General features: G+C 37.8%; 2 long non-coding RNA genes and 1 pseudogene across 4 annotated transcripts; all 3 read right to left on the bottom strand.

The window, feature by feature from the left end:
* Positions 1-78: 78 nt before the first annotated feature.
* LOC147491281 (uncharacterized) lies at positions 79-924 on the bottom strand. The gene is made up of 3 exons (XR_015199194.1): positions 870-924; positions 765-797; positions 79-411 (listed from the first exon to the last, which is right to left on the bottom strand). It is a non-coding gene; the product is annotated as an uncharacterized LOC147491281 (long non-coding RNA).
* A 9,391-nt stretch (positions 925-10,315) lies between these two features.
* On the bottom strand, positions 10,316-14,269 carry LOC147491280 (chaperonin CPN60-1, mitochondrial pseudogene; annotated as a pseudogene). Its single transcript, XR_015198575.1, has 3 exons — positions 14,164-14,269; positions 13,979-14,089; positions 10,316-10,339 (listed from the first exon to the last, which is right to left on the bottom strand). The product of XR_015198575.1 is annotated as a chaperonin CPN60-1, mitochondrial pseudogene (transcript).
* A 320-nt stretch (positions 14,270-14,589) lies between these two features.
* Positions 14,590-17,089, bottom strand: LOC147491279 (uncharacterized). 2 transcript variants are annotated; one of them, XR_015200236.1, is made up of 3 exons: positions 16,807-17,089; positions 14,719-14,818; positions 14,590-14,630 (listed from the first exon to the last, which is right to left on the bottom strand). It is a non-coding gene; the product is annotated as an uncharacterized LOC147491279 (long non-coding RNA). The 2 variants fall into 2 exon arrangements; XR_015200235.1 differs by lacking the exon at positions 16,807-17,089 and adding an exon at positions 15,151-15,302.
* Between the last annotated feature and the right edge of the window lie 6,928 nt (positions 17,090-24,017).

The following is a 24,017-nucleotide window of genomic DNA, read 5'->3' as shown; positions in this document are numbered from 1 at the left end:
ACTGGATTGGACTTGCTTATTCAAATTCGGGCATGGATAAGATGAGCTAATTTTAATAAGAGGAAAATTCTCAAGAGCTACGACTAAGGTACAGTATATACGAATTTCAGTTCAGAATCTCTACATCTTGGTTTTTAACATATTCAAAACTGAGGACTACCAAAAATGCTAAAAGTGTCATTACATGCAAAATCTATTACAGCTTCTGCTCTACTAGTTTTACAAGCAATAACATTTTGATAACTGCTGCAAGTTCAGCAGTTCAGCTCCCTTAACTGTGTAGACTGCTCTAGACTCCCTTACGTACATTCTCAGCTGCAACAGCACTTCCCTTACATTCTCAGCTGCAACAACACTTCTCAGCTGACAAACTCCCAGTTTGATCAATGTTTCTTGAAAATTCCCAATGAACTGCAAAAGATAGGCCAAGTGAGATCAAAATCTCATAATCCACAAGCTATTTGTACTATTACAGTATCACATTAAAACACTTTTCTTGCAATGCTGAAGTCATAGCAAGTATAGTTTATATTACAACAATACTTCCAAGTTAGGTGAAAGAAGACAGATATCAAGATAGATTGCAATAATTATGTGTATGAGCATATTTAATATCCCAAGGAGGTGTATCAGAAAGTCTCCTAGCTCATGAGAAATGATTGTAGCACCATGGTTTAGTCCCAAATCAGTTAAGAAACTATTATATGTTCATTAATTGAATTATCATTAAAATCCATAAATCAAATTATCATTAAAATCCTCACCAATTCCAAACAGACTCTGGACGCATCGTACACCTGGAAAAAAAAACATAACTCAATCAATCAATATATACAAATAAAACTTAAATATGTTAAAACTTGACCGACCTTTACGTCGGGGGAAAGCTGGTGATCAAGTTTAGCTTTAGTATTCTCGTAGTAAAGCGTAACCACCACCAATTCTTGATTTCGCGTAAATGAAGTAAATAATTATACCGATCATCTGGAAATCCAAATTCTAAGATGAACTCAGAACGACTGCCATACAATGAAGGCAAGCCAGTGCAACAACATTCAAACCAGAAGCTACATCCAAAGCAACTGAAGTCGAGCACTCTTCCACAATTTGCATAATGTCCCATCATTCTGGTAAAGTTCCATCGTTCTTTGCTCTGCAAAGAAGGAAGCAACAGTTCGAATACTACCCACGGCAACATTTGCAACTTGACAGGAAGAGCACAAGCCAGTAGACCACTTCGAGCGTCCAAACACTTTCATGTTGAACTGCAGCTTGTAACAGACTACTACTACTACTACAATCTTGACAAGTTGTCAATGAGAACAACACCATCTGCCTATGGAATCTGTCGAATAGGGAAAACGAAATTGTTGCGAATACCTGTCTTGAGATTGCATGACATTTCCAAGAAGCCAAGTGGTTGCAATGGTTCCAAATCTATTTTGGTGCATTGAAAAATACCAAGCAGGAGGGGTCATGTATCCCAGCCTTGGAAAGATGTGTTCACCACCCAAAACTATCCCCATAACTCCAACTTCAAACACAGGTACGGCCTTGCTAAGTATGCGTTTCGGAAGGGCAGGTGGATAGTTTGCAAGAATAACATCAGCCCCTGGAAAAGCAGTTTTCAACCTCTTCTTTATAGTTTCCGCACCTCCCCTGCCAAACAAAAAAAAACCGCCAATCAATTTTCCAATTCCAAAATGAAATTTCAAGAAAAAGGTTCCTGCTACCAATCTCGTGGTGGCTCACGGTTCCTTCTGTTAGTCCTGGAACGAACCCTCACGACATGTGAGTGAATTGCACAAGAAACACAGTACTGCATCCTAGCATACAGCTTAGGTAGAGTATACCCTTCATTCAAAATTACCCATCATAAAAAATGATACTTAAAAAAAAATCAAAAACATTGAAAATGATAGAGGCTACCTTCATTGACACAAGCTTCTTGAACATCTCTAACAGCGGCTTGTTCAACTATGTTCCTCACCAAAAACCTCTTAATAGCCTTGTCCTATTATTATTACTAGTGAATGCCCGTGTCAGTCTGCACTCTAGACACATTGCTTTTGAACAACACCCCAAGAGAGACCATCTCTATGGTAGCATTGTATCGATGATATAACCATTTCCAACAGTTTTATACTTTATAATCATTTCATACGCATACTCAAGTGAGTTTAATTATTGCAATTCTATGCATTTCATTTCTCACAAACCAACTCATTACACATACTCTTATACATTCATTAATTTAATACATATCAGAATGAGAATGATGAAAATAAAGGGAGAGAGTCTTCAATTAAGAGCATCATCATTTTTTTTTTAAAAAAAAAAAATCAAAGAGAGTCCTTTTGTATTTTCAACATTTCAAAAACCTAAATCCTGTCATAACCTGAAAATCAAACAATACAATTCTCATAGATCAACCATACCAAAATATATAACTTCATATTTATACATAACACAAATTACTTCTAAAACTAAAAGACAACTCATTAAACATTAAAGAAGACTTTGCATAATTTTTCACCTGGGGCTAATTCTAGTAATGAAAGGGAAAAATAAAATAAAATAAATACTCCACGCCCACTTATCGAGTTCCTCATTTCTCTCATTCTCCTCTCTATGCATACTGTTCACACCATTCTGCTACCATATGGATAAATCCGCCATGGAGCAAAGACTACAATCATGTCATTTGAAAAATTATGGCAATTTAACTTGGTACCGCAAAACAAACCACATACACATGATTTTTTAGACTCGATACATTTAGCATATTGTTTACAAAAGAGATGGTTTTCAAAATAAAATAATCTCTATTCTTATTTTTAAGTATCCACGCTTATCATCAACAAAAAAACTATCATAAAACTTACATAGCATATATATGGATACAATATATTATTTATTTTCTAAATCAATAAAAGTAACATTATTTAATTTCTCACTTGCCTTTTCTCATTGGTATCGATGTCCTTAGAGAAGAACTTCGGTATAATGACATTTGTAGTACAATTTCTTGCATTAGGTGGAAGAAAAACGGATATTCTTTTGAAGAAGTACATCCGACATGGCCACATAGAGTTGCCCATGACTGAAAACCGGTGTCCTCAAATCAATGCCAACATATTTCAATCGACCGACCTTTGCGACTTATTAATTGTCATGGCATAAGCTAGTCGAACAGGGAATTGTCGCCTTGATAGTTTGAAAGGCAACTCTGCATTTGAGGGAGCCGAGATATTCTTGGGAGTACCGGATTTCCAGCTTTCTCCCGGTCAAAATTTTGGCTTGAAGGACTTTACTCGCATTACTGAAGCACCATAAGTCGTGGTCCCATTGCAAAGCCCATATTTAGGTGCTATGTTCCCGAAAGCAACATTATAAGGCATCCGTGTTTTAACTTGAGATTGAAAGGTGGTAAGCTAGAAGGGGTCGAGGGAGTTCGAAAACTTCGGTGGGATAGTGAGCCCCACTTGATTATCAATATCATCTTCGATGATTTTATCTGCCGCCAAATACTCAAGCTTTCACCAGAAACAAATTCAGTGCAACCTCATTAATTGCACTCACATCATCATTACGGGCAGCAAGAATAGTGCGATCAGTTAAGAAATTTGGAGACGGTGTGTCCATAACATCCAATTGGGGATAGACAGAGAAGATGAGTTCTTGGATATTGGTACACTTATGCGTTCCATTCGCAATTGTAATGATTCTTTGGGATTCGAACCAATCTAAATGAATCAAAGCAAAAATGAATTCATTAGTTTCTAAAATAGTTCGTTTATATATGGAACTAATGGAGAAAAAAAATATTCTAATTAGAAGGCATTAGTAGCACACCTCCAACAAAAAATCGGCGAATTCGACATTCTCGGACTCTGCCATTTCAAGCCGCATGTTCTGTACCAAGTGCAAAACTTCTAAATAACTCCAAAGGAAAGAGCGCCGTAGTGATGCACCAACAAATTGCTCTCTCTGGCCTAACGGTATAACAGCAAAGGTGTTTGTCGAAAATCACCACCAAGAACTGTAGATCCACCAAATATCTTCTTGTTTCCACAAATATCTTGAAGTGTTCTATCCACGTTGCTATGTTGCATGGGCACCTCGTCCCAAACAATTAGTTTTGTTTCTTTAAATAGGTCAGCAAGGTCAGAATGTTTAGTGAAGCCGCAAAAAGTGGTATCCATCACATCAATTGGAATTTTAAATGTAGAATGAGCAAAGGGGCCCACCGCATAATAACAGATGCAATTCCCCGATGATGCCACCATGATGACAATAAGACCCGTCTTTGCAGGCCTTTTTACAATTGTATTATACAAAAAGTTTTCCCCCTGCACCACCGCTCCATTCAAAAGAAAAAGTTTGCCCTTGTCACCATATAATCAATCGGTCCACAAAGAAGATAAGCATGAAGTTGTTCAAAGATTAAGACGACTCACATCAACTGCAAACTCTTCTCCTATGCCTTCATGAAGTTGGCGTTGCTCCCAAATGAGCCTATTGCCAACAATTTTGCTCCAATCCTCCTTTTGCTTTGGCATGGGCGGAAATCTTCCAATGTCTTCCCGTGATTCTAAAAGGATTTGTTCCACCGGATATAAGCCGTAACTGTTATTTGCTCATCACTTGATCCGATGTCGTGGCTTTGTTCGGCCGTGTCCAAGATCATCACATATACTCGATGCAAATTTGCTCCAAAGTAGATCCGGGTCGTAACGGATGACACTCTAAAAGAATTACACAAAAACAACCTCCGTAGTTGATATCCGCCTTCATTATCGCCGCCTCTTCTAGGCATTGTATCCACTCATCATCAGCTTCCAACAGCCCACGGGCAATACATGCTTCTTTGTATGTGCTGTACATGGTATCACCGACTTTATAAAGATATGCAAAGGAGGTAGGCCCTTTTACAACAGTAAGTAGCAAACGTAGATAAAACCTCTCCCCGACATTGGGGCTTGCAAAATACATCCTACCAATGGAAGGTCCCTGAGTCCTACGAGTCCACTCTTGAGAGTCTGTGGAAAACATAGTGTCGTGGAAACTCTTGATAGGTATATGCACGTGCATCTGGATCTTCAGCACAACGCTTAAAGAAAGCTGTCAGTGTTGAAGTTTGGTCTCTTGCTCGGGCAAGAATTGCATCCATGGGCTCTTTGCTATTGAAAACAACCCTATGCATACCTTCCAAATGAAGCGCCAATCGTTGGACACTTGGAAACTCTTTATGCATTGGATTTTGAAATAGATGTCATGCAGCTTCTGTTGGTCTAATGTACCTTGCATCGATATATTGTCAATCTCATCATTTGTTCCCGCCGCCACCAATCGCTGTTTTGTCATAGCCTTTGTAGATGTACTTGTTAATATATTTAACAGCTTTGACACGATGCACAAACTTCAACATTGATATGGCAAATAAACATTTCGCATGATATGCATTGTAGGGAACAACATCTCCATTATCAACTTTAACCATTTTATTTTTCCTCTTCACAAAATATTTCTTGCCAGTGTCGCGCCTTCGGTAAATGGAGTACCCTTTTTTATCCATAATTGTTTCCTCCACAAACTCTTTTGGATAGATTTTAGTGCATCGACCATTTTCCATACATGAAGCACTCGGATCTCGATCACCACAGGGGCCATGAACCATGCACTTCTTCACTGTTTCAAACAATGCAGGGTGGGGGTGTCGGTCGGGAATTCAAAGACATACAAATTTATCAACTTGCTCACTGTTTCGGATCTTGTCATCATGCGCAAGAAATAAAAGGCAATGCATGTGTGGAAGACCGCGCTCTGAAATTCAATGGTATAGACATATGCAACCACCTGACCGAAGATATCATTCTTCAAGATTTCTTTTATAATTGCTTTTCGCTTCAGCGAATATCCGCAACTATTTTTCAGGCGGGTGTCGGTCCGGGTGTTCCTTGAGCGATCTTTAATTTCCCCGCCAATTAGGGTTTGCAGTCACCGTAAGAAAAATATCCGGGTGCTTATAGTGCGGGTGATAGCCATTGAATCCTGAAAAATCTCGTGACATGTGCCTTGGACTTCCAACATGCGAGGAAGGCAAAATGAACCGCTGGCCAATTTGATCGGGACTTAATCCCTCAAGTGCAACATCTCATCAAGCACTTGTACACATCCGAACGGATGGTGTCTTGATTTAGTCTAATGTATCGCAGACGGTTCTCGTTCATATGCAGCCCAAGCATCAACCAAAAATTCATGCAACAATTTACACCCCAAAGAAGATGGATGAGTACTCGTGGATCGCTCAAACAAACGGTAGGCGTAATACAATAATTGGGTGAGTCTTGCATTGCTTGGAGCATTTCTCTTGACGCCCCACAACTTCAAATCAGGTGACCAACCCAAATCCCCATAAGGAAACAGAAGAACATAATGCAAAGGCAAATAAGCGGGATGACATTCGCTTATTCGTTCCAACTCATGCCCTCCTCTCAAGTGAAGTACAATATCACGCATGGCATCAACCTTACTCCCATCTCCAGGCAATATCACTGCAATCTCATCAGTTGTCGGAAGGTTGTACCTTCGTCTATCCGAACGCGGATCATAGTGTAGATGGACCGGAACATTGTTATTCTCATAAGCATTTTCAGTTAAAACCTCAAATGCTTGCTTATAGATATCACAAAACTTGTGGGTCTGCAGAAGAGTTTCTTGTACAGTTTTCAACACTTCCCTTGACAAATTCGGATTACGATTGTGGCGGTGATCCAAAGCAGCTAGGGGATCATAAATATAAAGTTGTGAAAACTTAGGTTCCATCCCTGGATCAGGCAACAATGAACCGATTTGATGCCGCAACTCTCCATGAACAGTGAATGAGGTAGGACCACGTCCATGTAACACACGATCGTTAAATTTACAACCAAGACTGGTAAAGGCATTACACACATTGTATTGCCGAATCTGCTCACGGAATAATCTTGCACGCTTATTAGATCCTTCAATAAAGATTTAAGTGCCGAGGCAAAAGGGAGAAAGAAGTGGTAGCTTAACTTTTCCTTGTAAACGAAGAAGTTCCAAATAAAGGTCGGTTCATGCCTTTGATTTCGATAATCGCTCATCTTTCCAATGAAGGGCGTAACAAAATGGACAAAGAACATCCATCTTTCCCAAAACGTGATTTGGAACTGGAAGCGCATGGCCTCTATGAGGATTAAGAATTTCTTCTTCACTTTCGTCAAATCCAGTCATATCATGATCACTGCAAAAATAGACCTATGATATATCACGCTTTACGGTATGTTGAAATTTAACATAAGAGTGAGAATTTAAGTACTTGACTTACATAGTGTTATCCTCACAACTTTGCATTGTTACATCTTTTGTGAATGGAGGCTGGTTTTCTCTGTGAGAGATATCATACATTGATGAAGAGGACCCAACTTCGTACGTTGACCTCGTCTTCTTAAAGGAATCTGGCGGTAATCGACATAACATCTTTTTCTCTCTCTCTCGATTTTGTTGTGCTATAGTCATTTGATCGCGGATCTAAAGGCACTTGCATTTCCCTTTCTCTTCAAGACGCCAGTGCAACAGATCTCCGATTAGGAGGTGCAATAGATCTTTGACTGGGAGGCACAACAGATAACATATTGGGAACCGCAATAGAACTTCGATTAGGAGGTATAACAGATAGCCTAGTGGGAACTGCAGTGGATCTTTGATTAGGAAGCACAACAGATAGCCTATTGTGAGCTGCAGTAAATTTTCGATTATGAGGCACAACAAATAGCCTATTAGGAGCTGCATTACATCTTCGATTAGGAGGCACAACAGATGGAGAAGGAGTAGATCTTCGATTATGAGGCACAACAGATGGAGAAGGAGTAGACCTTCGATTATGAAGCACATCAGATGGAGGAGTAGATCTTCGATTAGGAGGCACATATACCAGATTCGGGGGCGTAGCATATCTTCGATGGGGAGGCACATATATCGGATTGGGAGGCGTAATAGGATATCGTGCTATGGAATTGATTGTGTGAATTAACGACTCCTTTCCCCTCTCTTTCATTTCTCCAGTTTGTGGTAATGAAGTCGCGACCTAAGATACTCCCGTTAATATGTTGATATAGTTGTACTCGTAAATAACAAACAATCAATATAATAATAGATATGAAACTGGACAAATATATGTGTGTAGGTGTGTGTAAATCTATGTAAAAAAAAAAACAAATTTCGTTACTCGGGACTATGTTCAAGTGATATTTAAAAGTGGTTATGACACAAAGTGAAATCACATAATAGTATTTCATACTGTTGCAATTTGCTCTTGCACAACCTGAATTCGCTCTTTCACCATGATTGCCTAGAAAAGAAATTATACAGAAAGTTAAATGGTATCATAACTGAAATGATGGTTTAATAAGGAGAGTTTTAAGAACAAAAGCGGGTGAAATATTATACCTGGAATATTGGTTTAGGGGAGCTCTGACCAACTTCTGTGAAACTCAAGAGAAGCTCATGAATATCCTCATGAACAAAAAATGGGATTTGAAATACTACAGTCCTTATTGTAAGCTATTGACTCCAATCCTCTCACTTGGAAGTAAAAAATAAATTTCAAATACTACCTAAAATAACATGAAGTAAAACAGTTTGCCAAATATCTAACGAAAGCAGCACCAATATCATACAATACATCATACAAAATAAAGCAAATAAAATAGGAAAATGGTATATGGAGATTGCAAAGCTGTCGTGAGAAGAAAAGTGATGGAAGGAGTACTCGGTTAAAGCTTTCCTGTTTCGCGCAAGTCTACAGGAATCACATACGTAACTTCCCACCATTCACTTAACTCAAGTCTACCAGAGTTTACATAAAGTAGCATAAATTACTAAAATTCTCGCCTAAAGACATCAAAACTGAACCTAGACAAAAAGTATAAAACCTTCTCCCAATTCAGAATTGTAAACCATGGGAGCGAAGTTATCGATGTTCACCAAGAAATGGTCTACCAGAGACAAAAGTCTACCAGAGTTTACATAAAGTAGCATAAATTACTAAAATTATTCATCAAAAGGTAGCAATACTCTGAAACATAAGTTTAGTATTAGAAGTGACCGATGGAAAAAACTATTACTGCTAAGGCTTTGACTGTTACCAAAAGTGACCGATGAATGTGTATAAACAAATAAAATAGAGGCCAGCCCACATGATACTTGAAGTACATTAACTAAACATAGAGCGATATAACCAAAATTGCATTATACACACCATCTATGATGTATACACTAAGGAAAGAAAAAAGGCATGCACCAAAGGATCATACTGCCTTACTGTTTATGGCTTTCAATCATCAAAGTATAAAAACCAAAATGTATAAGGAGAAAACAGTTTGAAGCAGTCTCGAGACTAATAAAGTCAGTGAAGTTCTTAACTCTAGCCAAAAAATGTTAGTTCTTGACTATGAAAGCTCAATATGTTTCCATCAAAGTATAAAAACCAAAATGTATAAGGAGAAAACAGTCTGAAGCAGTCTCGAGACTATGAAAACTCAATGTTTCCAAAACTAAACTATTTAAACTCCAACCAATAAATTCAAATCAAACAACAGGAGCCATTACACCATTAAATATAACTCTACAATAAAAAACAACAGGCCAATTGATAAAAAACAACTTTACGCCATTATACAATCAAAAGTCAAAACTCTACAACTCTAAATCAAACCAATGGCACTTCGTAGATGGCACTTCGTATACAAAAGTCAAAACTCTACAACTCTAAATCAATGTTAGATATGTAACTCTAAATCAAACCAATGGCACTTCGTATAAATCATAGGACAGAGAATTACCTGTATACTGAGATAATCAAGACAACTCAAACATTCTTTGCTGCCTTCTTTGCTGTTAGGATTTGGGGATTTTGGAGTTCGAGTGCTCGACGTTGAGGTGAGAAGATGGGTAAACCCAGCGACAACGAGGTGAGAAGTTCCCCAGCGATGAGGTGAGAAGTTTTTTTTAGGTAAGAAAAATCGAAACTAATGTTTCTTGGGTTCAAACTCAACAGCCGTTAGATTTTCTCAAAATAGATCTGGACCGTCCTTTGTTTGTAATTTTATCTTTTAGTGCTAAAAAAAACCTTAGCTTATTATATAGATTATTATCCAATTAATAAATAAACACAGATCTCTAATATTACAATAAATAAAAATTGAGGGGATCTAATAACCTTAGGGCAGTATTTTCCTCAGTTGGAACAACGGATGAACTTGACGCGACCACCTACCGCGTTTGTTACGCCACCATTCCTACGCTTGAACGTCTGCAAATATAAAAAAAACGTAATATTAGCAATTGAATTAGTAAATAGTGTTTCATTTGGAAAGTAGGGGAATAGAAAAGAGAATGGCAAATCTAGCTATCGGAGGTGTTTCGGTTTTGATTGCTTAGCCCATGAACTTCGAATTATTTGGGTTTTCAATTTTGGGTTTTTGGGTTTTTGGGTTTGATTTTGTTGTTGATGATTTCGGTGGTTTGATTTCGTAAAAGAAGAATTTCAAAACCCAAACCTTCCGTGAGTTTGTTGTCTGCTGGTGGGAAATTTCAAAATTTCGTATTTTGTGAAAACTGAAATTTCGTATTTTATGGGTTCAATTTCGAAATTTCGTTTTTTAATCTTGATCTGATCAGCTATGATCCAACGGCTTGAATTTTGCTGTTTAGATGCTGTTTTGAAATCTGCCGCTACCTAGCCTTATATATATATATATATATATATATATATATATATATATATATGAAAGTTAGTAAAGTATGTGAATTTGGGTGATGTAAGTATTATTTAGTGAACATGTATGAAATGATAAATAGTTAAATACAATTAAAACCGGATCACTGACGATTGTGAAAGATTATCGTTTTGTGTAGTCGACACGTTTCCTGCTAAATGGGGAAAGATAAAGGGCCACTATTGCCAGGACCATCTAAAATCAAGTTATAAATTTATAACATTGACTTCAGTCCCAAAAGAGTTATGCATTCTATAGAATATACTTTTATTTAGTGGCACTGAAATACTTAATATAGTCCTAATACTCGACTATATAATGGAAGAGTTACGCTAAGGAATGATAGTTAGTTAAACATATTAAAAAAGAGTGAAACTCATCATCTGCGTTATTTAATCCATTTGGCTCTTTAATTGCTCGACCGACAAAGTAGGGAATCCACTCACCTGCAAAAGTCTCATAGTCGGCGTAAATGCATCACACATTTATCACGTATGAAAAAGCAGACATTAGCAAATGCCTGAAAATGTTAGTTGATCAAATCACTCAAAAGACACCATTGCGTAGTTTCCTTTCGGTGCACATTTCTTTCTTATAGAAAATAAAAAACACAGTTATGCTATAGTTCAATGTTGTAGCTGACATGTACACATCATTCATGTGTAAAGTATGTATTCATGTCATCGCTACATGCATGTGATGTTGTACACTCCAAAAATATCATCACTCAAGCCAAGTTACTAAAACTCCAGTCAGTGCCCCAATATACACCCCCAAAGTTTGGGGCTCTCACCGCCCCCATGAGATGTGTGTCATCAAGTGCTAGTAGATATGACAGTCATGCAATAACCAAGTGTTTGGAAATAACAGTTTTAACTGAAATAATTTGATTTACTTACTTGAGGATTCTACAAGGAGAAGTTTGTTTCCATCTCTATTGGGTGGATGACGATGCTAAATCCCCTATATGCCATTAGATGATCCTCAGGCAGCCACTGACACAGCTAATCCTACAGACTCAGAACTATGTATAATGTCCTAGGCCACTATTTTATTTTGTTATTGTGATGTCCAAAGACCACAGTCAAACCAGAAGAAAGAAAATACATATCCAGATACACACAATAAAGAGACCTAACAGATCGAATATATTATACTCAACATGCTTTCATGCACAATCTACAGAGACGTACTTTGACCCCTCAGGCAGCATAGTGGTAGATGACCCCTCAGATTTGACGATAACTTTATTTATGTAGGATGTGCAATAAAAATTGAGGAAAATGAGACCAAAAGAACATAGCAATAAAAATGTTAAGCAAAAGAAATCATAAAAGCGGATTTTTTTTTTTGAAAATAAAAAAGAAAAGAAGAAGTTTTTCAAGCAATAATCTTCAAAGACGTATTGGTGATCCCTCAAGAAGTACAAGGATAGATGATCCTCAGACTCAATAAAAATGTTTTCCAAGTCAATGTATAATGCCCAAAAGAACAAAGTGGAAACAAAATAAAAAGGAATTTGGAAAGAACCCGACATAAATAAAGTAAAAAAAACTTACATACATAAATTCATAAATCCAGCGCAAACTACTTTTGGTACACGCTTTCAAAAATAATCTACAAAGACATGAGATCAACCCTCGGGCAGCATACTTGTAGGTGATACCCCAAGCACAATGATGACTTGCATGTCTAAGTATGATGTGCATGAAAACACACTAAAAAAATTGAGGTATAAAATAAAAAAAACAGCTTACAGAAACGAAATCAGGAGATCTACACAAAGAGGATGTATTCAAGCAGTCTACAAATCCATGATATTATAATCCCTCAAGCCGCACAACTTAGATGATCACTTGGGACTCATTAGCAATGACTTCCAACCAGACAACGATTGAATTTCATCGACTACGTATGATGTGCAAGAAAACACCCTCAAATAAACAAACAAAAACGGGACATGAAAGCAAGTAAAAACTCACATAAACGAATTCATAAAATCCATAGAATGAAAGTATACTTTTTATAACATGGTCTTGAGGACAATCTTAAAAGGCGCAGCACAGTCTAAGTATGAAAATAGCAAAAACAAAACAAAAAAATTGGGACAATAAATCCAGTTAAAACTTAAAACAAACTAAAAGGAATCTATAGAAATCAAAAGAAAATACTTTTACAATAAGCTTTCACGCAAAATTTACAAGGACGTCAGATGAACCCCCAGGCAATCCGATTATTGGTGATCGATCCCAATAGTCATGACTATCATTGTCCCCATAGATGTGCAACAAAACGCGTTCTTAAAAAAAAGACAATTTGCATGAATAATTTCAAATTAAGATTTCTCCTTCGAATACTTCGGGCACAATCTAGAAAAACATGATATGATCCCTCAGACAGGCACATCTGTAAGAGGAACCCTCAACGTCAATAGTAATGACTTTCATCGTCATTATATGAGACACAGACACAAAATTTATGAGACACAAGATCAAGTCATTACTATCATAGAACAATTATGGGCTGTCGAGGAACCACGCTTCCCGATATAACATGGAAGTCCCCCTATACATTATCCCCATCTAATAAAATAACCAAAAGCTGGATGTATTAGGTATACACTCATCCAGGCAATTTAAATATAGAAGATTACTTAAGTATATGTAAACAGGATGCAATTTATTAATTTTATTATTATTATAATCATTATAATTATGAATAATAAAATGTCAAGTGTGAACAATAAAAGGCAATGCCTATCTTTTCAAAGACAAAGATACCTATATATTAAAACCATTTATGATTGATGAACACAACCCTATCCACCGCGATTGGAACACATACAGAGAAGAAACCCCATAATTGCAGCTGAAAGTTAAGCTCGACAGCGAACCTCTACAAAGTGAGGACAAAAATCTACTTCAAAGTTGAAAATCATATTGACCAACAGAAATATTGATGATTACACTCTCATTACATGCAATGAACCTCTAAGTCTCATATAGAAAACATCCTCACCAACGACACATTTATCTTAATAGAATAACGCCAAAGGTTACAAACTTCGTAACACAACCAGATTCTATAAACATAACCCTAGATTCCACTTCAAAGCCTATAAAGGAGCACACAATTTAGTTGGATTTGCAGAGAAAAAGGGGATTACCACTTACCAGCTTGGATGTCAAGACCCTCAACTTTGTCAACTGAAACATCAACCAACGCAGTTCTAATCACTTTCAGTGGGTCAATAATTCCAGTTATCACCATGTCTACATATTCACCTGGTTATACAAATTAAGCAAAGATTAGAGAAACCTATATTAATTTAGTGAATAACATTGTTGTAGCTTCATACCTTTAGCTGCATCATATCCAAGGTCATAGTCATCCTGCTCCAATAGCTTGCCAACAATCACAGCACCATCAACTCTAGCATTAGCAGCAATTATGTGAATTGGCATCTGAAGTTGAAAGAGGGCCCAAAGGCCAAAACAAAATATTAGATTAGTAAATTAGGTATCAAAAGGTCTAAAAAAACAGGATGCAAATGTTGAATTGAACTCCACTTATAAGTACCCACTTGTATACTTAAATAGTGTCAAAAGGAAAAATCATGCGAACAATTTCAATGAGACTTCTATAGAGAATATCATGTTTGTTGAATGTTTGCAATAAATACGTGTTCTAATAATAAACCAGTTGGCAATGAAATATTAACCTTCGTGAGCATTCTAAATAATCTGACTCCAACTTTCTCGGGTCAAAATTTGCGGTTGCAATTTGTCCAACTCCTTTGATGCATAAATAGGGCAACACCACCACCTGCAGAAGAAAGGCTCTTATAAATCACATTTTCAATCCCCTAACAAACCTAAAGAAAGAGTGACAATTTATCAAATATTGAATTTACCTGGTACAATTCCCTCTTCAATAGCCGCTCTGGTTGCATTTAGTGCATCAGTAACTCTATCCTTTTTCTCCCCGACTTCAGTTTCGCTAGCACCTCCAATCTGCAAGAAAACCAACCACTCAATTGAAATATTATAGAAATTTAACCCTAAACATTTAACTTTAATATAAATAAACTACAGAAGGAAAATCATGTCATGCTCTTATTTGTTGTCTTCTTCCCACCGTATCATTTTCGTCATCTGCTGCTTTTCTAATTTTGACTGAGTAGTAAACCACCTTATTATTCACCCTAAGCAGCCCGATCGGGCTAAGTGTCCAACAAAAACTTAATATATTCTTGTAGTACTATTTCCTTCAAAATATATTTCTTGTACCCATCAAAGAAACGTAAGTACTAAATTAGATTCTTTCCCCAGTGACTGTAACACACCTGCCAAGTTAATGCATGTGAACAAAGAATTTGAGCATATACAAGACGATGGAGCTCCTCCATGCTGATTCCTCCCAGGTTATAACGCTCTTCATGTAGGAGAGTTTCAGCTTGAGTGCTCCCTATTGTAAACAACTCAATGGCATGAGCAACCATCCTGCAAAAAAATGTACAACATCTGGTTACCCTTAAGGCATCATAGACGGGGAAAAAACAGAAGCCACATAATAACTTAATAATCAAGATCAAGAATGTAGCTTTTCCACGATTTACAAATCAAGTAAAATAATTGCATGCATGAGAAGTAGAGTAGCTCACCAAAATAAAAGCTCTTGAACATTCAAATTAAAACGACTGAATCATACAGTAAAATAAGCAATTTCGTAAGCAAAAGAGAAAATTAAGTACATGCGTAAAACAAAATAATTCATCATTACCTCAATGTTTTCTCTTAGAATTCCAAGGATAAGCCCCATCAAACTATGCGGGGTTGGATAGTGGTTTTAAATGCATGCATTTCGAGCTAAAGTCAGACATTCCTTCTAAGCCCTGATCCAGATTAAAGCTTATAAGCCGCTGATAAAGACACAAAAACACCAAAAAGAATAAATTCATACCGTATAATATAAACATGACAACACTCACCATTGTAAATGGTCCGACATAAAGAAAGTTTGATATATACAGCTCCATCCAAAGGACATGTCACACTACTAAGAATGTTAGTGTTTCCCAAAGATGACTGTAACAAGTTCTTCAAGCCCTCCCCGGTCCGGGCGATGATCGCACCGAACCCGTAAAGCAATCTGCAGCCTAGCTTAGCTATATGTCCTCAAGACCAACCCAAAAACACTGCAGTCTAGCCTAGCTATCTGTCCTCACCATCTTTCCCATGCCCGGGCATAAACTCAAAATGGTAAGGCAAAGTCAGACGAACTAATAAGAAATACTTTTATCATGGAAAATCCAATTAGTACCTTCATAAACTCAGACTTGGTTTTGAAGCATTCACCTAATTTTGTGTCATCTAACTTAGAACGCATAAGTGGCATTTTCAACACAAGAACAACTACTGCTTCCACGAGTCCATTCTCAGTCTGCTCAATCAAATGCACAACCAAAATTTGCATAAAAAGACCATATCAATTACATGGACATCCAGATCGAAAGGTATCTGACAACTCGGATTTTAGTTTGCCAAATGGATTTATTCGATCATTAGTTTCATTAGTTTCATATAATAAATAACGATACTAAAAAGTGATAGAGCCAGGTTAAATGTGGTCTTTACTTATTTTAAAAGCAAAAAAGGGTTGGTTTAGATAGTATCACGAGTTTATTTATTATTTTGAAATGACTTAATCTGATCAAGTGCTTTTCAAGTTGCTGCAAACTATATGTATGAAATATCTTCAATATTTCACTTCATTATATGAAGTCTCATTGGATTCTGAACTACTTACTGACCCAAATATACATTAGATCGAAATTTAAAACCTCAGAAAGAATTTTGAAAAAATTTCATGCAATTGCTAGTCAAGAAAGCTAGATTGTAGTCATCTGGCTATTTTGGAAATTATTTGCAAATACAAAAAAATCGACACCATTATCACCATTAAGAAAAGAGAAGCAGTTCATTGAAAATTAGGACCAGACCTTTAAAACAGCAACACCACCAAAAGCTTTGCAAGTCTCTCTTGCAACTTCTCCTTTTCATAATCAAAAGTGCTTGATTCCACAACAGACCTTAGCTGTTACAAGAATGAAACATGTTACTATTCCTTAATAATTCACACTATTCAATAGATTCAAGCAATCACTTGTCCCATAAATTGACTAAAGTTGTAAGATGTTTGATTAGAGTGTTGGAACAGAAAAGATTTCATTGTAATGAGGAAAAAAAAAAATGAGAAACAGAAGAGAGGGCAGAGAAGGGAAAAGAATCGCTTCATATTCCTAGAGTTTTCCTTTTCTTAAAGTATTATTAAATAACCCAATTATTAAGGGTGGAATTTGAGCCGAGGGCTCGGAGCTCGCTCGTTTACTATATGAGCCGAGCTCGAGCTCAAATAAAAGCTCGTGTAACAAATGAGCTTGATGAAGCTCGGCTCGTTTAGTTCAAATAGCATATTTATAGTGTAAAATAACCGAGGGCTCGGAACTCAGCTTGGGCTTGGCTCGTTTAAGCTCGGCTCGAGCTCGCTCGTTTACTATATGAGCCGAGCTCGAGCTCAATTTAAAGCTCGTGTAATTAGCGAGCCGAGCTTGAGCATGGTAAAGCTCGGCTTGTTTAGCTCGAATTCCCAATTATTGCTAACTAAATGCTATTTATAGTAATTTATAGTAATGCGTACAATTCAAAATGGCGTGGAATTGGTTTTTTAATATACTACCAAAGGAAAAGACTGATTGCTCTTATAGTCCTATTCAAAGATATCAAACAATATTTTTATTTAAGGACAATATTGGTACTGAAAATTTATAAAAACATAAAAAGACAAAATAGTCATCATTAATAAATATCTAGACATCTGATTTTATTATTCATCCAAGAGTATTATGCGTAAGAAAAAGACCCGGATGAATTTAAGAGACCACGATCATTATAGGATATACTACTAGTAAAAATATTGAAATTATCTTTAGAATGACTTCCCATTAGGACTTTTTAGGTTTGACATCTTTCAGCAGTCTTAGCACAACTAGATCATTTGCGGATGACAGTCATGACACAATGGGTGGGCATGGTGAAAATATGAGGAGGCGGAATTGTGGCTGGAAACCCTAGCTCTAAGAACAATTTTGACCTTTTTGAATATGATGTTTTTACTGTATACCAAACCAATTTGTAACTGATTAATGATGATGGATGCTCAATTGGAAGGGAATGCCATATCATCTATGCAGTATGAGTACTTATTCATTCCGTTTGATTACTGTGCCTCCAGAATCTCAATATTTCAAAATGTCAAATTATATTTTAAAATTCACTAGCATTAAACACATTTTCGTTTTTTATATTTCCTAAAATTATAATAGTAAAAAAAGTAATAATTGGAGGGATAAGTTGTGAAGTATTAAAAAGTACAAATGAGAATGAAGAACTGAGGGTAATCAGCTTTTGAACAACCATTCTAGACTTAAAATTGAATGAGCTTTGCTGATTCCACCAACAAGTCAAGAGTCATGTCATTTAGAGGAAACCAACCGTAATAATGCATGGCCACTAGTAACAAGTTGAGAGAGGGTTGTTTAATAAGTAACACATATTCTCGTCTCATTCCCCATACTCAAACAGGCTCACTTCAATTTCCTCCAATACTTCACCATTCATACATTTTAGTTCACTAATATTCACCATTCAATCATTTCCTAATTATAATGAGACTATGGATTGATTGATTTGAAATGGATTGAACTTGCGTGGGGAATTATAACATTTTCAAGTAAAGTTATATCCATGAAAAACATACAATTTCCATGATAATTGGGATTGAAAATGCAAATGCATGTTACATCATTTAGTTTACATGACGATGCAAAGCTTGTGAGTCTTTAAATCATGCGCTGTCCATTAGTCGAAGTAACTTGCACTTTTCAGTGCTACCGAAATCTCACAAAATTTCAAAAAATCATATGCCTAGAAATGAATCTGTTTATCCACTTCACTTCTTCCTTTTCTTTGTATTAGTTCTCTGATAGTGCTCTTCTCCTTATGTATTAGTTCTCGATTCATTGGTTCTGTTTGTAGTCTCTGTTGTATGTCTTCTAGTTCTTTCTTTGTTTCTAGTAATCTTTCATTTACATTGCCCACCTTTTCTTTGTTCCACTGCATGATTTCTGCCTTGACATGTTTTAACTTCTTCATGAATATGTACATAGGGTTCCCAACAACTGATGTGCGCCACACATTACTTACCACTTCCATGCATGAACCCATCTTCGTATATCCAGAAATTAAAGAATCTGAAGGACTTTTTCCCTTGTCCTTTCTGATGATACGAGTGTACCACCATTGATGAATGATCAGATGTTGCCCCTGGACTTTTAAACTCTACTTCAGATTCTGGGTATTTGTTCAGCCACTCTAAGTTCACCATTACCCTATCAAGCTTCCTCCACTTCCTATTAACTTATTTATTATTCCATGTCAGCACGTCTCCTTTGAATTTTAGATCAACTAATCCAGCTGTGTTAGTACACATGAGTAACTCTTGAAAATGTTGCGGTCTTGTAGGCTCTCCTCCTACTCTCTCTTGTGAGTTCAGAATCGAGTTATAATCCCCTAGTACTATCCAAGGTTCTTGTATAGTACAAGACAAGCCCATGATTTGAGTTCACAATTCCCTTCTAATCCATCCCTCTGTGCTGCCATACACCATAGTTACTATAAACGAATCCCCACTCAGTAGAGTTACATTCATAGTTATACATTGCATCTAAGCCTTTATATTACTCACTGCACATTCCCTACTGTTCCAACACACCCATATCCTTCCTAGATCACTGTGTTCATAGTTATGCACTACTTCCCATCCCGGACATACTCTATTAATCACATAATGCACATTCTTCTTCTTCACTTTCGTTTCTACTAGCCCTACAAGACTTAAGTTATTCTTCCTGATTAGTTCCTTCACTTCAACCTGCTTGAACTTTTGATTCAAACCCCTAATATTCCAACATCCAAGGTTTATCATCATTTGGATCTTCTTTTAGGATTAGAGTGATCGTACTTGGCAACCACTGTGTTAGTTTCCCCATAAATTGGTATCTTAGTACTTATCAGTCTCACCTCTGTACTTTGCTTTTCTTTCCCTTTTGTACTTGTTGCACCTGGTACCTTACTCTGCCCAGTTCTGCTTGTTGCACCTGGTACCTTACTCTGCCCAGTTCTGCTTGTTGCACCTGGTACCTTACTCTGCCCAGTTCTGCTTGTCTCAGTTCTATTATTTTCTTTATCCTGACATTCCTTCTCTCCCTCTTCTTCCTCATCTCTGACTTGTTCCACTTCAACAAGACTTGTCAGATCTTCTACTGTTTTTGGTCTACATGTATGCTTCTTCTTCGGAGTCTGCCATTCTTCCTCTTTGTTGTTGTCATTCACCCCCACTTGTGGTTCTTGTGTACCCTCTTTCCGTTCTGATCCTCCTCCTTGCTGTGTATTTCCTCTTGCTCCTTCTCTTCATTTTTTTTCATCTTTACTCTCTTGTTTCTTTTTTATCCATACCGTAGCATGAGGATCATTCTTCTGTGGTTTCTTTGGGCAAAGGCTGTCATTATGCCCAAACACTTCACAATGTTTACATTTCGGTGGCTTCCAATTGTATTCCACCTTCACCTTGTAAGCTTTCTTCCGATCCAATACACATGTAATGTCTCTCAAATATTCACATTGGGTATCCACTTCCACACACACTCTTGCATACCTAGTTCTAATCATCTCTTCTGTCGGTTTATCAGTGAACAATGGCAGCCCAATAGCACTTGAGACTTTGCTAAACCCCTTCTTATTCCATAATTCCATCAGAAACTTCTTCAATATTACCCATATAGGGATAGTTTTGATCTCATCTGCTTCCACAAACAACTTCCATGGCCTTACCACAAACAGTTGGCTCACTATATGAAACGATCCGATATCTAACACCATGTTTCTGTCTTCCTCAGTTCTGAATTCAAATGAATACATGTTCTCTCCATATCTTCTCATCTCAAATCCATTCTTCACATTCCAAGTTCTTGTCACTATATCCTTCACAAAAGAAAAACCCAGTTTTCGTCCAACAAATGTTCCCACAGTCAAATGCTCAAACTTCTTGTGTACATCTCCATATTCCTTAGAATCGAAAATCTTTGTTCCAGCGAATGATTCAAGCTCCATCCTGTGTTTCTATGTTGGTATTCCTATGATTTACATGTGATTCTGCAGTTGTGCATTTTCAGAGAATACTGTTTACATGGAAGATATCAAGGAAAATATTGTTTTATGTTGATATCCCCTCGCAAAGGACGTTTGATGAACTTCGGTTCTACCACAGGATCAACTAAATATACATTGACAATGTTTGTCACCTTTTCTCAACTGAATGCTGTGTTAAGATATATGAATAGTAGTACATGCTGTACATGGATATTATTTGTTCCTAAATTCTTCTGTACAAATGGAACACACCCACGGAGTCTTATAGACGTTGTAAATTGACTTGGTATTATACTTGCGTATAATTCTCTACACTTCAAAACACACAATGGTCTCAGGTGGTCAGTTGATAATAATAATTGAACGGTGTCGATAGTATACAGACAACCACGCAAGGTACCAATGCCTATACAAGACTATCGTGCGTAAGCTCTGCACGTAATTGAGTACTTAAACTGAAACTCCTCGTTCTCAAAATCAATAGAATTGATCCCAACATTTGTTTTCACCGTATTTAAAAAGAAAACCGAGGGGGCCAATGCATAACAAAAGGTTTTTTTTTTTAAAAAAAATTCTGGTCTTTTTCTGGTGGTAAAAAGCCAGCATTGCCTATGTGACTAACGAGTATGTTTAACTGTCTAAGCTTACCCATGCAAGAAAGTAAGAAACCAAATCCCAATTCACTCGAAGAATTAAGCAATTTAGCACAATTACACAAGTCATTAGATACATGGGGCGTGACACTATTTATCTTTCGTTGAACGGTTATATCAATTATCAATATCGTGATTGTGTTATCAAATAAAATGTCTTCTCTAATTCAATGTCTTCTCTCTAATAAAATGTGTTCTCTCTTTTCTCAAACCTTTTTCCTCCTTTCTCTTCTTCTCCCTCTTTTTTATCCTTCCACCCCTGCTCCCCTCTTCTCATGTCCGTCCTCATGTCCATCCCGTGGATTCTGCTCCCCTCTCATCCTCCATCATGTCCCACTTCTCATCTCTCCTCCATCCAAATTCGCTCTCTTCTCAACTACCTCTTATCCTTCCGTTGATCCCTCCTTGATCCTTGCGTCATTCTCGCTCCCAACTACCTCTTATTTCTTCGTTGATCCCTCCTTGATCCTCGCATCCTCCTCCCATCCATACTTAATACGCCCACTTACCCCTATAACCTTTCTATGTCAAGCAGTTCCCAGATGCCCTCTGCTGTTCGCTTTGCCATCGGTGAACCACCGAACGGTGATCAAAGGACTCCCTCCATCTTAACCTACTTACGCCCACTTACCACCTATAACCTTCTATGTCAAGAATATGACCTCTATTCCCCCCCATTCCTCTTTTGCCATCGGGTCCATCATTGTGTCGGTCCACCCGATTTTGCTCTCCTCAATCCATTTCGAGGCCCCACGGTCCTCTTCCCTTGGTCCCCGCGTCTTCATTACCCTCCATTTCCTTCCTCATTGGCCCTGTGGTCCATCATTGCATCCAAATCCGTCCCCACATGCACGCCAAGATTTGCTCGACCTTTACCATTTTCGAGGCTTCTTCCTTCCCATGGTCCCTGTTTTACCTCTTTTACCCCCACCGCTTTTAGATCTTACTCCAAATCCATCACTTCAACCTTTCTTCTTTCCAAATTCTCTCCAACTTCTTTCTCGTTTTTTTTTGTTTTTCTCACTTTCGTGAGATCTTCTAAGTCCGTCGGGTTTCTTTTGTCTCGCTCCCCATGGTTGTGCTACCTTGCAATTGGTTTGTTTAGGTTTGTCTCCTCTCTTTTCCATTCCCTTCTTGTTATTTTCTTTTCGTGCATTCACTTGCCTCGTCGTTTCACTCTCTACCCTTTTATCACTGCTCCCACCACCATTGTTCCTTCCCCTTCCTTCTTTATTTTAGTCCGACATGTCGGCATCCGAAATCGGCGGATACCTCGGCCACTTCGATCCGAATCGGTTCGATTCCGATCTAGCGGACATCTTGCGAACCAATCTGAATCCTCGAACCCCGATTCTTCTAATTTCGCCATGGCCCTCTACCTCGGGAAAGGAAGACTACTCTTCCACCCCCACCGCCATATACCATCAGACCTAACCTCGATGCCATCAAGGCCGCTTATGGCATTCCGGGTGACTTGGTCCTAGAGCATGTGCCCGGCGTCACCCATTTTCCACATCTAGTAAAACCTCGGCCTGGTTGTCTCATCGCTACTGTAGGTCAGATAACGGCAGGCTTGCGCTTTCCTTTAACCCTTCTAGATGTCGAGGTGTGCAACCAGTTCAATATTCCGCCCTGCCAAGGCATAGGCAATTTTTGGCGTGTCATGTATGCCGCGAACCATTATAATGGAACTCAATCCCCTAAAATCCAACTCCGCGATATCATTACTCATTTTTATATCAAGAAGAGCACCAAGTTTGGTAGTGTAGGGTATCAATCCTTCTGTACTCGTCCACAGAAGAAGCCCTTTATTCTCCACCTTACCACCTCTGACAAAGTATGGCTTTACTATCCGCTATATGTGTCTGGGAATTTTATCTCCGCAGATCTCCCCTCCGACGTTTCTCTAAGGCACCTCAGTTTTCTTTCAAGTGGTACGTACCGCCTTTTACTTCGCCGTGCTCCTTTCTAACTATATTTTTAACTTGTCTTTATTTTGTGATCCAGGTTGGAGACCTGATTTGCGATCTTAAATCTATACCGGCCTTTCCTCCGAAAATTTTCAACACCTTCGCGATTTGGGCAATGCTCAATGCGCCCTTCTCGGCATTGACCCAGAAAAAGGTAACCCTCTTTTACTTGATCCATCCTTGAAAAACATCGGTGACTACTAAGGTCCCCTCTATCGTTTGCCGCCTCCCAAAGAAAGAAAACTCAAATCCTCTCCTGTCCCTAAAAGAAAACCCCACAGATCCTTCAAATATACTACCAAGATCTACCACTCCCAAGCT

The sequence above is a fragment of the Coptis chinensis genome, chromosome 6, assembly GCF_015680905.1.
Source record: "Coptis chinensis isolate HL-2020 chromosome 6, ASM1568090v1, whole genome shotgun sequence".
Lineage (NCBI taxonomy): Eukaryota > Viridiplantae > Streptophyta > Magnoliopsida > Ranunculales > Ranunculaceae > Coptis > Coptis chinensis.
Note: the sequence above shows the minus strand (reverse complement) of the source record. Positions and strands in the feature narration are given on the sequence as shown.